Here is a 14,920-nt window from a genome sequence, read left to right as displayed (position 1 = left end):
TTACCTGCTACAGGGATGAGCCAGCTGGCACTGGGGGTTTGGGGAACACAAAGCACCCACCTGTCAGCTTCTTTCCCTTGGGCCTCCATAGGCAGCTTCACTGCCCACCTGCCCTTGGCATTCATGTCCCACTGCCTACTTTCATGAGGACTCACCTTCGCTGTCTGTGTTGCTGGCCTGTCACTATCCCTGATGCTGCACCCCCTTGTTGATGTTGAAGTCTCTCCAGTCCTTGTGTGGACCACGCCCTGGGACTTGGCCTCTCTACACTTCTGTATAGGCCTTGGCCTCCTGCCCATGGCCTACTCTGTCACCTCAGTCTTGATGTTCCACCTGTCCTAAGGCAGAGGCCTATAGCAGGTGTTTGCTGAGGAGGCGGAGTGACTTTCCCAAGCCCACCTGTCCTCACTCACCCTGGCTTCTGGCTCCTATGTGCCTGTGTCCTGCTGTGTCCCACCCAGAGGTGCCCTGGTCCAGTTGTTCTGCACTCAGTGCTGCCCCCAGGTGCTGCTGCAGTCACTGCCTGTGTCCAGGCCCTACTCACCTCCAGATCTGCTGCTTTTACTGGGTGAGGGTGGTGAGCAGGCCTGAGCTTCAGGGGGTCTTCCTATGCTGGACATTGGCTTCTATTCTAGGTGAGCAGGAGGCCTAGGGAGGAAGGGCTCGTCTTTGTGCACAAAGACCTATAAGTCCTTGCCACGGATATCAGGCTGGGTTAGAGCTTCTGCATCTTCCAGACTCAGCCTGTGCTGCCACCTTCTCCAGGAAGCCTGAGTCAGGGTGGCCTATGACCTCCCACCATGCCCTCCTGGCTGGATTTGTTCTTGGCATGTTGCATAATGCATCTTAACCTGCCTCCATCACGCTGCCAACGTCATAGGACAGGACCCTGTTGTGCCTTTATGCCCTCATGGTCCTTGTGCCTCACAGAGGCCCAGGTCACTCAGTGGCTCAGTGTGGAGGCAGCACCACTTGGGTTAAGCGCTGACATTTCAGGGACTCTGGGAAGGGCTGAGGGGGTGTGTCCCTCCCCAAGCCTGTGCTGGTCAGCATCTTCTTGAAACCATCAGGATGCTGTTGGAGACCATTAAGGTTAGGGACCCCAGATCTGTCTAGTCAGTCTCAGAGGCTTCCAGGGCACCCTGAGGTGTCATAGAGGGGATCACCAGTTGCTACACTATCTCATGCTCACGACTGCGCCTGGGCTGGCAGCATGGGCCTCCAGGTAGCCTGTGAAAATGAGGACCCTGGGGCCCATCCAGACTGCTGAGTCACTGCACATGTTAAAAACATCTTGGATGATTTGGTTGCCCTTGGGAGATGAAAAAGTTTCTTAAATCTCCTTTCTCATGTGAGACCCTGGGTCTCATCCTCAGTACCATGAAGAGAAAAAATCTCTTAAGCCCTGTCTTTCTATTTCACACAGTGGACGCTGACTCCCAGTCAGGCTAGGAGCCCTCTGTGTGCCTGGGGGGCTGTTGTGGGCATCTGGACAGTTCTGCAGGAAGGTCAGCTAGGATTCTTGGGGAAGCTGCAGACTGACACAGAAGGAGGCCGCACATTCCAGACACAGACGTACTCAAGTTCTTCCCTTTTCCTGATGTCTTAACCCCAGGAGTGGGGGCCCTGGGGCAAGTACAGGTCCACTCCCAGCTGTTCTGGGTGGCAGGGGCTCGCCACATACAGCCAGGGCTTGGGATTTATGAACGAGTTGCCTTCAGTGGCCCATCAGCACTTCCTCTAGAGCATCATAGCCCTTTCATTCTGGGTGAGCAGGAGGCTCTCTGTTCCTCAGTACTCTGCAGTCTCCTCCTCTCCTTTATTCTGGTTTTCCTGCTTGTGACACATACGATGAAGAGTGTCACATGGACAGCCCGTGAATGTTGTAGTGTCCTAGAGTGATCTCGCAGTGACATCCTCAGCCACTGCCTGCGAGGCTCTCTGCCTGGCCTCTTGCTCCTTGGTCCCCCACCCCTGACCCTTGGTTTCTTAATTAAGTTCTATCCCTCATAAAGAAGTTGCAGGGATGATAAATGTAAGTGGTTCAGCAGAGCTAAGCTTGCTGTACTAAAGAAATTGGGGGCGGGGAAATGGGAGGGAAACATGGGACAGGTTGTAGTAAACCTAAGAAGATTGGTATGTCTTTCCTGTTTAGAGCAAAAGGAAGAAAAGGAGAAAGAATCAGGACATGACTGCTTCCTCAGAACAGGGTTCCTTGGCTCCATCATCTTCCATTCCCCAGAGTCCAAATTCACTTTCACACCCCTGGTCCCAAAGCCAAGCCCCGCATGCTGGTCCAGCTGGCCAGTGCAGGGGTGCAGCCTTAGGAGATGTGTCTCAGAACAGGCCAGCACTCCGGGACCACAGGAAAGAAATGGATCTCCATACCTCCACGCCCTCTGGGGACAGGGGCCTCTCCCAGAAGGTGTCTGGGCTGCCCACCTCTACCTGCGAAGCCCACTGTAAGGCTGAAGATGCTGCCCAGGGGCTCCTGCTGAGTCCAAAGGGGACTCTGAGCCTCAGAAAGAAGCACAGAGGGCCAGGCAGCACACGGAGGTCCCAGCTTCTGGGGTAAGTATTGGGGAATGGTGGCGGGGGCACAGGACAGGCCCTAGCACCTTTGGTGTGCCATGTGGGTGAGACAATGCTTCCTGTCTAGGAGGGCAGCTGGGACTTGCTCCCTGGGGGTAGGGGGCAGGAAGGGACTGTGGACCTCACACTCAAGTTTAAGGCCAATGCTGATCTTAAGCCCTTGGGACAGAGCAGCCTTTCATTTGTCTCTGTGGCTCAGGGAGTCTGGGGTCTTTATTTCCTCCAGGGAGTTGATGCTACAGCTGAGCCAGATAATCCAGTTAACAGGGCTGGGAAAGAAATGAAAGATAAGGTTCAGTCAACAAATGAGCTGCCGGCAAGTCCCCCTGCTTCCAAGGAACACTGCCAGGTACAGGTTTCCCACCAGGATAGACCTGGGGGACACTGTTGGCCTTCCTGGCCATCCCTGCTGCAACCTGTCACCAGCCCATCTTCAGTCTGGTTATGTGGCACATGTTTGTGGAGAGCTAGGGACAGTGCAAAGGAGACCAAGCCTTCCTTCAGGGAGCTCACTTGCTGGAGGGGGGAAAACTGAGGCCAAACCAGGAACCAAGAAGTGAGCTAGGAAAAAATAGAGTGTGGGGGGTACCAGGAGGATCCCCAGGAGTATGCTGGTTGGTGCCATGGGGGAAGGTGGCTCCTCAGCCAGGGAGGCTGGGTGAGGCTTCAAGGGAGGTGCTGGGGGAGCAGAGGCTAGAAGGAGTGAGGGGTGAGCTTTGGAGTCCCTGGGGACACATTCAGATGAAAGGATTGGCATGCCCAGGCCCGAGGGTGTCTTGTGCTTGCCTGCTCTCAGTGGAAGGAACTAGTGTGCTCAGGAGTGAGAGAGGAAGGAGGGCCCAGGCAAGGTTAGGGAAGGGTCCTGAGAGGCCATGGGAGTGGACTGGAAGGACTGGACAGTCCACCTGGGATGCTGTGAGATGCATGGCTGAGGGGCAGCCTTTCAGGCTGGGGCTTGGTTGCTCGTTTCAGGAGGGTGAGACCAAGGACGGGTTGGCTGCTCCTGGAGAAAAACCAGGTGAAAACAACTCAGAGCCCAAAGACCCAAGGAAGCCAGAAGGGAGTGACAAAAATTGCACAGCTGCTGTGACAAAGGAGAAGGAACAGAAGAATCAGAAAGCCAGTGCAAAGGCCATCCCCGTGAGGTACCAGGCCACCCCGCCCAGGGCCAGGGCACAGGGAGGCCATCCGTGCGTGTTGAGGGCCCCTATGATGAGTTCAGTCCAGAGGTTGCAGAGGAGGCAGGCTGGCCAGGCCGGGAACTCATACCCTCCTCTCCACTTCTTGGCCGCTTGTGATGGGCAGCAGCCAGGGGTGAAAATTACCAGTAGAGAAAGAGGAGGTAGGTTGTCCAGGAGCAGTTGGTGACCACAGTGCTTCCTTCCCTCTTCCAGCTGGCTGAAGCCCGAGGAGGGGATCACTGTGCACTTCCATGCCATCATCCCCAAGCATGTCACCTTCGACCCCAAGCTCCACACGGTGTTCATCAGCGGAGGAGAAGAGCTCGGACAGCCCAAGTGGAGTGATGCTTGCAAGATGTACCACATTGCGTGAGTCCCGGGTCCCCCAGCACCTTCAATGTGTGTTAGAGGTGATCAATGAGTCCCTGAAGTGGCCCTGCTTCCTGGGTGAGTGTGTGTTTGATACTCCCAGCATGCATTTCTTAGTATCGTTTTGCCATGGCTCTTTTTTCTGTCCTAACTGGAAACAAAGCCCTGCCCTGTTCTAGACATGCTGTCTTGGTCAGTGTTCTTTATAGCTTTAGGTCTGTGTTCTTGGTATTTGAGACCTAAATCTTCTGAGATAATACTTCCAGATAACTGGCCACTAGCCGGTATATTTTGATTTGCAGGGACTTACATGAGTACGGATCCCTCATCGAGGGCAGCGTTGTCATTCCCAGGCAGAGCCTGGATAGAGCCATTCCTTACAAGTACGTCCTTCACCCTGGCTTTAGCCGCAGCTCTGTGGAGTACGAGTACATCTACCAGCAGTCGCAGAAGGCGGGCGAGCACGTGAACCGCTGCCTGTGTGTCAAGTCCTCCCTCCTGTGCTCCAGAGGTAAAGGGCCTCTCCTGTGGCACCTATGTCTTAGCCTGGGTGCTGCTGTGTGGAGCAGACTGCCTGGTCTGCATGGGTCCTCTGCTGTGCGCTGCCCCTGCTGTGGTTATGCAATAGAGAAAGTGGGAAGGAGAGAGGACAAAGCCAGAGGAAGGGCTGGGACTGTGGGCAGAGTGGGCCCCGGGTCCCGGGCAGATTCTGGGACAAAGCACGGAACAGGGAGTTGTTGGCTAGCCCTTCCTGGAGGCAGCCAGGTGGTGACCGGAAGCAGAACAATGTGTTGAGAGCCTCCCTGTGGGCCTCTGTTATTTGTCCTTGTCACATTTTGCTGGTGGCACTTGGGTGGCTTCCATATTCAACCAGCTGAATCTTTGGAAAGAACCCGCTGCCCCTCTTCAGGCCCTCTGGCAGCTCTTTGTCTGTGACCCTCTCTGCAGCTACTGGTTGTGCAGGCCTGCCTGGGCACCCAGCCAGGTCCTCAGCTCCCCCCAGGGCCTAGGATTTTTAAAAAAAAAAAAGTTTTCTGGGTTGACCTCAAGCACCTGGGCTCCAGGGGTCCCCCTGCCTCATCCTCTTGAGTGGCTACAGGTGCACCAGGACACCTGACTATGCACGTAATTTTTAATAACAATAGTGTACTCTGAGGACTTCAGCTTTGAGGCGAGACTGGATTTCATCAGATAATTCCACAAGCAAAGATGGAGTTTCTGCTCTGACAAGTCCCACAAAACGAGGGGCTGGAGTAGGGTCAGGAGAAGCTCCAGAGGAGGCCATACCTGAAATAGCATATGAACCCTGGCCAACTGTCACCTGGCAGGGACAGGGTAGAGCTGCAGTGGCAGGGCCAACCAATGGGACAGTAGTGTGCACAGTGCCTGCTTTGGGCCTCAGGAGTCCTGCTCAGCATCTGTCTTAATATTTCACTGCTACTGTGTGTGTCTTTCTACACAGAGGGCTTTTTTTGGTACCAGGGTTTGAAACCCAAGGGTGCTTTACCACTGAGCCATATCCCCAGGCCTTTTTATTTTGTATTTTAAGATGGGATCTCCCTAAGTAGCTTAGGGCCTCCTAAGTTGCTAAGACTGGCCTCGAACTTGCAGTCTTCCTGCTTCTGCCTCTGGAGTCCGTAGGATTACAGGCAGGCATCATTGTGCCCATCATTGTGTCTCTGTCCATCTTATAAGTTTTCAGTCTTTTTTTTTTTCTTTTCTTTCTTTCTTTTTTCTTTTTATTTTTTCTGACAGTGCTGGGGATGGAACCCAGGGCCTGTGCATGCTAGGCAAGCGCTCTACCCTGAGCTAGATCCCCAGCTTTTTTATTCATTTTTAACTTTTAAATCAGGTTTTGCTAAGTTGCCCAGGCTACCCTCAAATTTTGATTCTCCCGCTTCAGCCACCTAAATTGCCTGGAGTACAGTCATGCACCATGGTGCTTGGCTAACCACTTTTGTTTTCTAATTATTTTACAGTTAACATCACTGGGTTTTCTAGATCTATAATTGTGTCTCTTGCAGGTGGATCTCAGAGCAGACTTGAATTCAGCCCTTTCCTTGTAGTGGGCACCTGCTAGTGGCTCTGTGTCTGCTGGGTAATCTGCACCATCCTCTTTGGGGTGGGGGTTGCTGTTCCCAGTATGTACCCTGAAGTCATTTATCAGAACAGGACTCAGTTGCTAGTGAGAGATGTAGTTTTAGTATAATTTTTTTTAGTGTAATTTTTTTTAAATTTATCTATGACAGAAGAATGCATTACAATTCTTATTACATATATAGAGAACACAATTTTTCATAACTCTGGCTATATACATAGTATATTCACACCAATTCGTGTCTTCATACATGTACTTTGGATAGTAATGATCACCACATTCCACCATCATTAATTACCCCATGCCCCCTTCTTTTGTTATAAATGTTTAACCTGCATATGGTCATGTTTAAAGCTTTTACTAGGCTTGCTGAACTGCATTGCTAAGCAGAGACTTGGTTTTAAGCTCATCACTGTGGGTTTTCTAGGATTTCTGTCTCTAGAGGTATGGCCATGGTAGCTGATGGAGTGAGTTCTGATCACCTCAGTTTTCCAGAGTCCTCTTGTTTTCCTTCCTTCCTTTTATCCTCTGACTATGCTCCCCTAATTCTGTTTATTTTTTAGACAGGGCCTCCCTAAGTTGCTGAAACTGACCTCTAACTTGTGATTCTCCTGCTTGAGACTCCTAAGGCACTGGCATTACAGACATGTGCCACTGTGCCTGCTCCTCCCCTGTGTTTCTGTCTTCCTAGGTGGTACCTTGGGTTGGTGGGTTTTGAGATCTTAAATGTGACTTTTTTCTTGCTGTCACCCATAGACTGGCATCAATATGATGACATAATTTGCATGAAGCCTCCTGGGACCTTCCAGAAATTTCAGAACCTCTTCACTAATAAGATGAAGAAGGAGCTGGTGAAGGAGAAGAAATTAGCAGCTGCAATCATGCTGGGCCGCATCTTTAGCAACCTCCAGACCTGGAACCTCGTCAACCTGCAGAACTTCTTCACCCAGTTCCGGCAGTTTTATCATGTTGTCCAAGAGCCTATGATTTACGAAGGGAAAGCACAGCCCTGGTACAGCCTGGGCCTCGGAGAGGAAGAGGTATCAGACTTCCCCCTGTTACCAGCAGCTCTGGTGTGGGTGGGCAGGGTCCCCTGACCTACTACAGGTAATGAGACCCTGTGACTGACTGGGGCAGCTGCAGAGGGGGCAGGAGGATCTTTCCATCCCTTCTTTTCCTGCTCCACCTCTTGGGAATCCCTCGCCCCCACATCCCTCCTCCTGATTGTACCTCTGAGCCTCACTCCCAGCACTGATCTTGAGTTCTTTCAAGGCCTAGGAACAGTTGAAAGAAAGGTTGGAGTCCATCATTGCCCCTTCAGCCACACTGTGGCTTGGAGACAGAGATGGTGCTCTGAGTTCGACATTGAGCACTCAAGAGCATCCAGGGGTCTCCCAGACCCACCTCACTGCGGGGTTTGGGACTGATCATGTGCTTCTGCTGTCCCAGAACCTCAGTGTACCTGGGAGTTGGGGAGGCGAGGGAGGTGGGGCCCTCCCCAGAACTCCCCTGCCTCAGGGCCTTGATCCCCTGCCCAGGGGTTCTCCAGCCTCCAGGGCATACACTCCATGGCTGTGCCTCTTCTTTCCCCTGCATCAGGTGAAGGAACACCTGTGGGAGTGTTTAAAAAAGCAGACTGAACCGTTTCTGAAAAGAAAGAGTGGGGATGCCCTGCCTGAAGGCTGGCCTGTGAGGAGCAGACTGAGGATGGGCCTGGTCCTCCTTTTCCTGGTGGAAAATGCCAGACTCTGCTTGTCTGAAGGTGACTTGACCTTACTATGCTCCATCCTCTGCCCCAGCACCTGTTCTCCAGATGTTCTACACAGTGAACTCCACCACATCCTGGGCACATCTGAGAGGTATCCTAGTTGTTCCTTTTTTTTCTTGGTTAGAGGTTTCATAGCCATTTATCATGGTTTTTATCTGGTTATAGAGATAAGTGCTTGTTAGAGAAAGTCTGAGCACACACCGGGGAAAAATAAAACCACAGTCATGTCACCACTTGCTCTTGTCACTTTCATGGCATGTGTGTCATTGCTAGTTTTGTTAAATTCTGTGTTCTCCTGAATACCTTGACTTCAAAAAGCTTCAAAGGGCCAGGAACCATGGCGGCACTGTCATCCCAGCTACTTGGGAGGCTGAGGCAGGAGGGTTGCTTGAGCCCAAGAGCTTACGGCCAGCCTGGGCAACTTAGTGGAACCCCAACTGGAAAAAATAAATGAGTAATATAAAGTACATGACAGAGTGTTCCTGGGGGCCCCTCCTCTGCCCACTCAGCACGCCTTAGCACTGGGGCCCAGGCCTGCCTGCAGGTGTCACCTAGGAAAGCTGCAGAACCCACAGGGATGCTGTCCCTGCTGCTCCACCTGTGCTGGTAGCTCTGGAAGCACACTGCCCCTGCTGGGTTAGCCATGGCCTTTTATGTGGTTGAGGAGACCTCTTCTGAGCTGCTGTGCTCAGAGGATCAGGGTCTCTTCTGCTTCTGTTTGGATTGAGCTTGGGTAACATCAGGTGGCCTTTTCTGAGCTCTTAGCACCTGTGGGTTTCCTAAGTTTTAAAGACCCAGGTAGTTGCTGTGCCCTCTGTGAAAGGGTGACAGTGGCTAGGAAATCTACAAACAGCTGTGCGAGGGTGTGAGAGAAGGAAGAAGCATCTCTTTCTGTACCTGTGGGACACACACCATGTGTTGTTCCTTTTAAAAAGTGGCTTTGTAGCTGGGCACAGTGGCACATGCCTGTAATCCCTCAGACTCAGGAAGTTGAGACAGGAGGATCACAAGTTCAAGGATAGTCTCAGCAACTTAGAGAGGCCATGTCTCAAAATAAAAAAGGTTGGGGATGTAGCTTAGTGGTAGAGTGTCCCTGGGTTCAATCGCAGTTTTTTTTTTTTTTTTTTAAGTTTGCTTTGTGTTTAGGTCTATCATCGCCAGACTACCTGGTTCAAATCCTAGGCCCTGTGTGAATTTCTTGGCTGGAAACAGAGGGCCCCAATTCCTCAGCTGTGTGGTGTGGGTGGATATGACCCCAGTGGGAGTCTGTTGGGATTCGTGATGTCTTGGTGCACTGGGATCAATCCCAGTGCAGTGCCAGGTCACTTTTCCCTCTTGTCTCCCTGTGTTTCCCAGTCTGAGACTCGGTCTAGGTGTGCCACACCTTGGAATAATGATTCTGCTGGATACAAGTAGCTTTCCTTTCCCTCCTGGGACATCAGACCACAGAGTAGGTCGGACACAGCCAACCACAGCTCACATGAGGTCTTGGTTCCCTTCCAGATGGCAAGAGTACTTGGTCAACCTGTGCCAGAGGTGCATAAATGCAAGAGTTGTCGACTGGCTGGGCATCCTCCCTGTCGTGCACTACTGTATGCAGCTGGCCCCTCCAGGAAAGGACTTTGTGAGCCAGCCTGAGGACATCTGGGCTAGCCTCAAGGGAATCTCCTTCTTTCAGTTTCAGGAAAAATGGCTAAATAAGTAAGTTGTAAAGCTGTATTTATATCAGCACATCTTGGAATAATGATTCTTTAGCACTTTGCCACTGAGCTACATCCCCAGTCCTTTCTTAAATTTTCAATTTTTGAGACAGGTCTTGCTAAGTTGCCTGGCCTGGCCTGAACTTGTGATCCTCCTGTCTCTGTATCAACTGGGATCACAGGAATGGCCACTGCGCTGGGCAGTCTTTCTTGTATAACTGTATTAATGTATATTTACTCATTTGTGTGACAGACACTTAGCACCTCTGTGTGTCCCAGGACACAACCCCCAGTACTGCAAACCTTAGTTCATGGCCTCTGACCTTGCCTTTTGGCTGGAGTTGGGGGTGGTGAGTGTATTTTTGGTAGAGCTTAGAGCAAGATCCTCCTTTTGCTGGCCTTAAGGCTCAGGCCAGAGAACTGCCTGGGAGAAGCAGAGGACTTCCACAGTCTGCTCTCTGATGGTGAGAGTGGTGCGTTGCCCTGTGGGTGGGAGGCTCAGGCCTCATAGAGTGTGGAAGTCTTGGTGGGCAAGAGTACAGAGACAGTGACCATGGGCTCACTGGGCCCTGCACTATGTACAAGACAATGGCCATCCAGTGGGGAGAGGGACTGAAAATTGGAAAAGTCACTGTTCCCGAGACGTGGATGCATAGAGCTTGCTGAAGTCTGAAGAGGGAAATAGGAACCAGCTGCTATGGATGCTCAGATTCTGGCTTCTGCCAGGGGTACTGTGGCCCTGTGGTCAAAGGATGGAAAGTTTCCATGAACCGAGTCTCACTAAAGCTACTCTGCCTCATAACTCCTGACCTGAGAAGAAGCTGCTGCACACAGGAGGAATTAGGGTGTGAAAAACATAGACGGCCCAGGTGGGGGGATTCAGGGAGGGTGTTTGGAACAACCATGAGGGGGCTGGGATTATGACTCAGCTGTAGAGCACTCGCCTAGCACATGTGAGGCCCTGGGTTTGATTCTCAGCATCACATAACAATAAATAAATAAAATAAAGGTATTGGGTCTAACTACAACTAAAAAATAAATATATAAATATTTTTTAAAAAGAACAACTGTGAGGAGTATTGAAGAGGACCTTCAGAAAAAGTGGACAATCTGTCACAAACAGATGGGGAATTTCAGAAGATTAGTGGAAACCATAGGTATTAAGAAAATAGCTGAGTGGGAAGGCCACAGACAACACCTGGAGTGGGGATGGAGACTCTTCTTGATGGCTCAGCAGCAGCCTGGAGACAGCAGGGGGAAGGGGCCGAGAACCGGAGGACTGGGCAATAGAAATGTCATGCTCACACAGAGAAGTTGCAGATGGGAAAAGAAAAGAACAGAGCTTCTGAGGTCTGTGGGTGAAAACCAGGTGAGTAAAGAGGAGAAAGAGGCCAGAGGAAAGAGGGAGGATCGTTCTTGATTTTCCCAGGACAGAGAGCACCATCTCACAGAGCCTGCAGTCTCCAGGCAGAACAGGGGCAGGCCATTCACATCTGGCACAGTCAAGGCTGCAGGGCACCAAAGAAAGAGTTTCTCCAAGGCAGCTGGGGAAAAGACTCAGTGAGTCCAGGGGACTGTGGAAGGGTGAATGGAGGAGGGAGAGGTGGCATTGGTACAGGGTGCTCAGCCTTGGTAGGGAGGCAGGCTCAGTCACATGCTGCAGTGCAGACCTGTGCTGAGGACATGGAGCTAAAACACCAAAGCAGACCTCAGAAGGACAATTAGCATGTGATTCCACCCCTGAGGTCCCTAGCATCTTCATACTCAAAGAAAGAGTAGTGTGGCTTGCCAGAGGCTGGGGAAGGGGAGTTAGTCTTTAATGAGGATAGAGTTTCAGTTTTGCAAGATGAAAAAAGTTCTAGAGTTTGGTTGTGTGACAATGTGATGTCATTGACACATTGTATATACTGGAGAATGGCTGAAATGGTAAAATTCAGGTTGAGCGTACTATCATTAAAAAAATAACTTTTAAGCCAGGTAAGCCAGGTGTGGTGGCATAGTCCTGAAGTTCCAGAGACTCGGGAAACCAAGTCAAGTGGATCACAAGTTCAAGGCCAGCCTGAGCAACTTTAAATCTCAAAATAAGATTTAAGAAAGGGCCTTGGATGTGGCTCAGTTGTGTAGTGCACCTAGGTTCACTCCCCATTACAAAAAAAAAAAAATCATAATAGCAATAATTAACTTTTAAAAACCACTATCTAAAGTAATTCTAGGCATGATTTCCTGAAGTTAGCACTGTTATATTTTGGGGACCATGCCATTCTGTGTGGTGGAGGCCTTCCTGTGTACTGTAGGATGTCGGGCAGTGTACCTGGCCCCCACCTGGAAGGTGCTGCTGGTCTTGCCCCCTCCCCAGTTCTTAGAGGCATTTGTGTTTCCTGGTATTGCCAGGGCCCCCTGGTTGGTAGTGGGAGCTTGAACACCCCTGCCCCCACTGAGAACTGTGCTTGAGCAGGAGAAAGTGGACTCAGAGATGCAAAACTCCAAGCTAAATAAATGATAAATTGGAATACTAAGCAATATGTAAAAGCCAGAACAGGGCTGGGGCAGGGGCTGGGGCTGGGGATTAGTGACAGAGCACTTATCTAGCTTGGCTGGGGTCGTGGGTCCCATCTTCAACACCATAAAAAATAAAAGAGTCAGAGCAGGATTCACAGAGGAATGGAGAACAAAGGTTTAAAGTATGACTGACCCCCAGTGTGGAGAATCAAATCCAATCCCACACCAAGAGCCTAAGAGGAGGAGCAGGCAGATCCATACCTCTGTGGAGCAAATGGCAGGAGAATAAATATGGTATGGACATTGGGGAGAAAGCTGTAGACCAGCCAAACCCAGGTGGCCCCCAGGGGCTTCAGTGCCCTGCACGGCAGGCCACATGCCTTTTTCAGATGTGCCTGTGGGCACATTCAACAAGACAGGCTGCATTCTGAGCTGGACCACTCTCAGTACCTTGAAGGTGCTGTAGTCCAAGGTTCCTAACCACAGCTGAACAGGTGGAAAATCCTTACATGCCTGGATGTGTTAACGGCATGCTGCTTCTAAATTACTTCATCTTGGAGTGAGGAAAGGTTCTTCAGAGAAGACATGGAAAGCACAACCTACACAAGAAAAATTGTAGGGGGCTGGCTGCACTCGGTGGCAGAGGCCTGCCTAGCATGGGCAAGGCCCTGGGTTGCCTCCTCAACACCACACAAAAAAATTTTTAAATCCAATTTAAGAGAAGAGTATAAAACTTAAAACTTAAAATAAATTTGAATTAAACATGAAAGCAGCTTTGTACTCATTTCCACACACAGATAACTGCCATGTGTGGAGTGCCCTGTCCCCTTGCCCTCCCTGTCCACTGGGAGCCAGGTGCCGTCTTTAGGGATGAAGGCAGTGAGCTCAATTGTTCTCATCTCTTCTCTATTTTTGGAAACTTTTGAAATGAAAGCTAAATAGAAATTATTTTCATTGATTTGTTTGTTTGTTTATTTATTTATTTATTGGTGTCAAGGATTGAAAATCAAGGGTGCTCAACCACTGAGCCACATCCCTAACTCCTTTTTAATTACTTTTTGAGACAAGCCTCACTAAGTTGCTGAGGGTAGCTTTGAACTTGTGATCCTCCTGCCTCAGCCTCCTGAGTTGCTGGGATCACAGGTGTGCCACACACTTGGCTATTTGTTCAGTTTTTCATTTGATTCACTCTGTATGTCTGGTTCCACGGTGCATTGATATCATCTTTAAAATCTGAGCATTCTGGACCTTCCCAGCTTTGCATTTCCTTGTCTTGAGTCTGTTCAGTGCTCTCACTGCTGCCCTGGTCTCTGTCCCGGTTTCTTCATTCAGGAGCCAGTTTCTTGACTTCATGGAGGGCAGGAAGCAGTTGCTGTATATGGATGAGTATCTCTTTGGATCCTGGTTCAGTTTGCTGCCTCTGGGAAGCCTGGTTCCCTATATGGAAAACTCCACTGAATACTTGAGTCTCATGCCTGCTCGGGTCCTGGACTGTTTTCTAGGGACTCACTACAGGCTGCAACGGCTTCAGAAGATCTCAAAGATCTCAGAAGATCTCTTGGAGGTTTGTGGTTGGGAATTGGGTGTCAGGTCCTTGCTTAGTAAAAGCGGGTTACAAACTGCACATTGAATGCTTGTGGGTCTTCTGTCCTGAAGGGAAGTTGGGGGAAGTGCTGAGAAATAGTCAGAGAATTGCTGAAATAAGAAGTCATTATTTCTTAGGGTTAAAGTTTGAATTCCCAGAGTAGATTCTGGTTTAGTAAATAGAGCACAAGACAACAGTAGCCATTTGTTATTTATGACTGTTAGAATGTGCTGTTAACGTCACATGTTTCATAGTTGCTGTCTTTCCTTTTATACTTTTTGAGGTAAAGAAAATGGTATAAGGACTTGGGAATCAGTTTAACAAAAGAGGTGAAAGACCTCAACAATGAAAACTACAAAACACTAAAAAAAGAAATTGAAGAAGACCTTAGAAGATGGAAAGATCTCCCATGCTCCTGGATAGGCAGAATTAATATTGTCAAAATGGCCATATTACCCAAAGCAGTATACAGATTGAATGCAATTCCAGTTAAAATTCCTATGTCTCTCCTCATAGAAATAGAAAAAGCAATAATGAAATTTATTTGGAAAAATAAGCAACTCAGAATAGCCAAATCAATCCTTAATAAGAAAAGTAAAGCAGGATGCATCACAATACCAGACCTTAAACTATACTACAAAGCCATAGTAACAAAATCAGCAAGATATTGACACTAAAATAGACATGTAGACCGATGGTACAGAATACAAGACATAGAGACAAACCCACATAAATATAGTTATCTCACACTAGACAAGGCACCAAAAACAAACATTGGAGAAGAGATAGCCTCTTCAACAAATGGTCTGGGAAAACTGGAAATCCATATGCAACAAAATGAAATTAAATCCCTATCTCTCACCATGCACAAAACTCAACTCAAAGTGGATCAAGAACCTAGGAATTAGACCAGAGACCCTGCACCTAATAGAGGAAGGAGTAGGCCCAAATCTTCATCACATCAGATTAGGCCCTGATTTCCTTAATAAGACCTCTAAAGCATAAATTATAAAATCAAGAATCAATAAATGGGATGGATTCAAATTAAAAAGCTTCTTCTCAGCAAAAGAAACAATTAGTGAGGTGAACAGAGCCTCCGTTTTGGGAGCAGATTTTTGCCACATGCAT

The 14,920-nt window shown here is 49.4% G+C and overlaps 1 pseudogene; it reads left to right on the top strand.

The window, feature by feature from the left end:
- Positions 1-2,227: 2,227 nt before the first annotated feature.
- LOC124099220 (E3 ubiquitin-protein ligase RNF213-like) overlaps positions 2,228-14,920 on the top strand; it is a 91,599-nt pseudogene continuing 78,906 nt past the window's right edge.

The sequence above is a fragment of the Marmota monax genome, unplaced genomic scaffold (assembly GCF_021218885.2).
Source record: "Marmota monax isolate L192 unplaced genomic scaffold, Marmota_monax_Labrador192_F-V1.1 WCK01_AAM20220418_F8-fsc00574, whole genome shotgun sequence".
NCBI classification, from domain to species: Eukaryota; Metazoa; Chordata; class Mammalia; order Rodentia; family Sciuridae; genus Marmota; species Marmota monax.
This window is presented reverse-complemented; position numbering and strand designations above follow the sequence as displayed.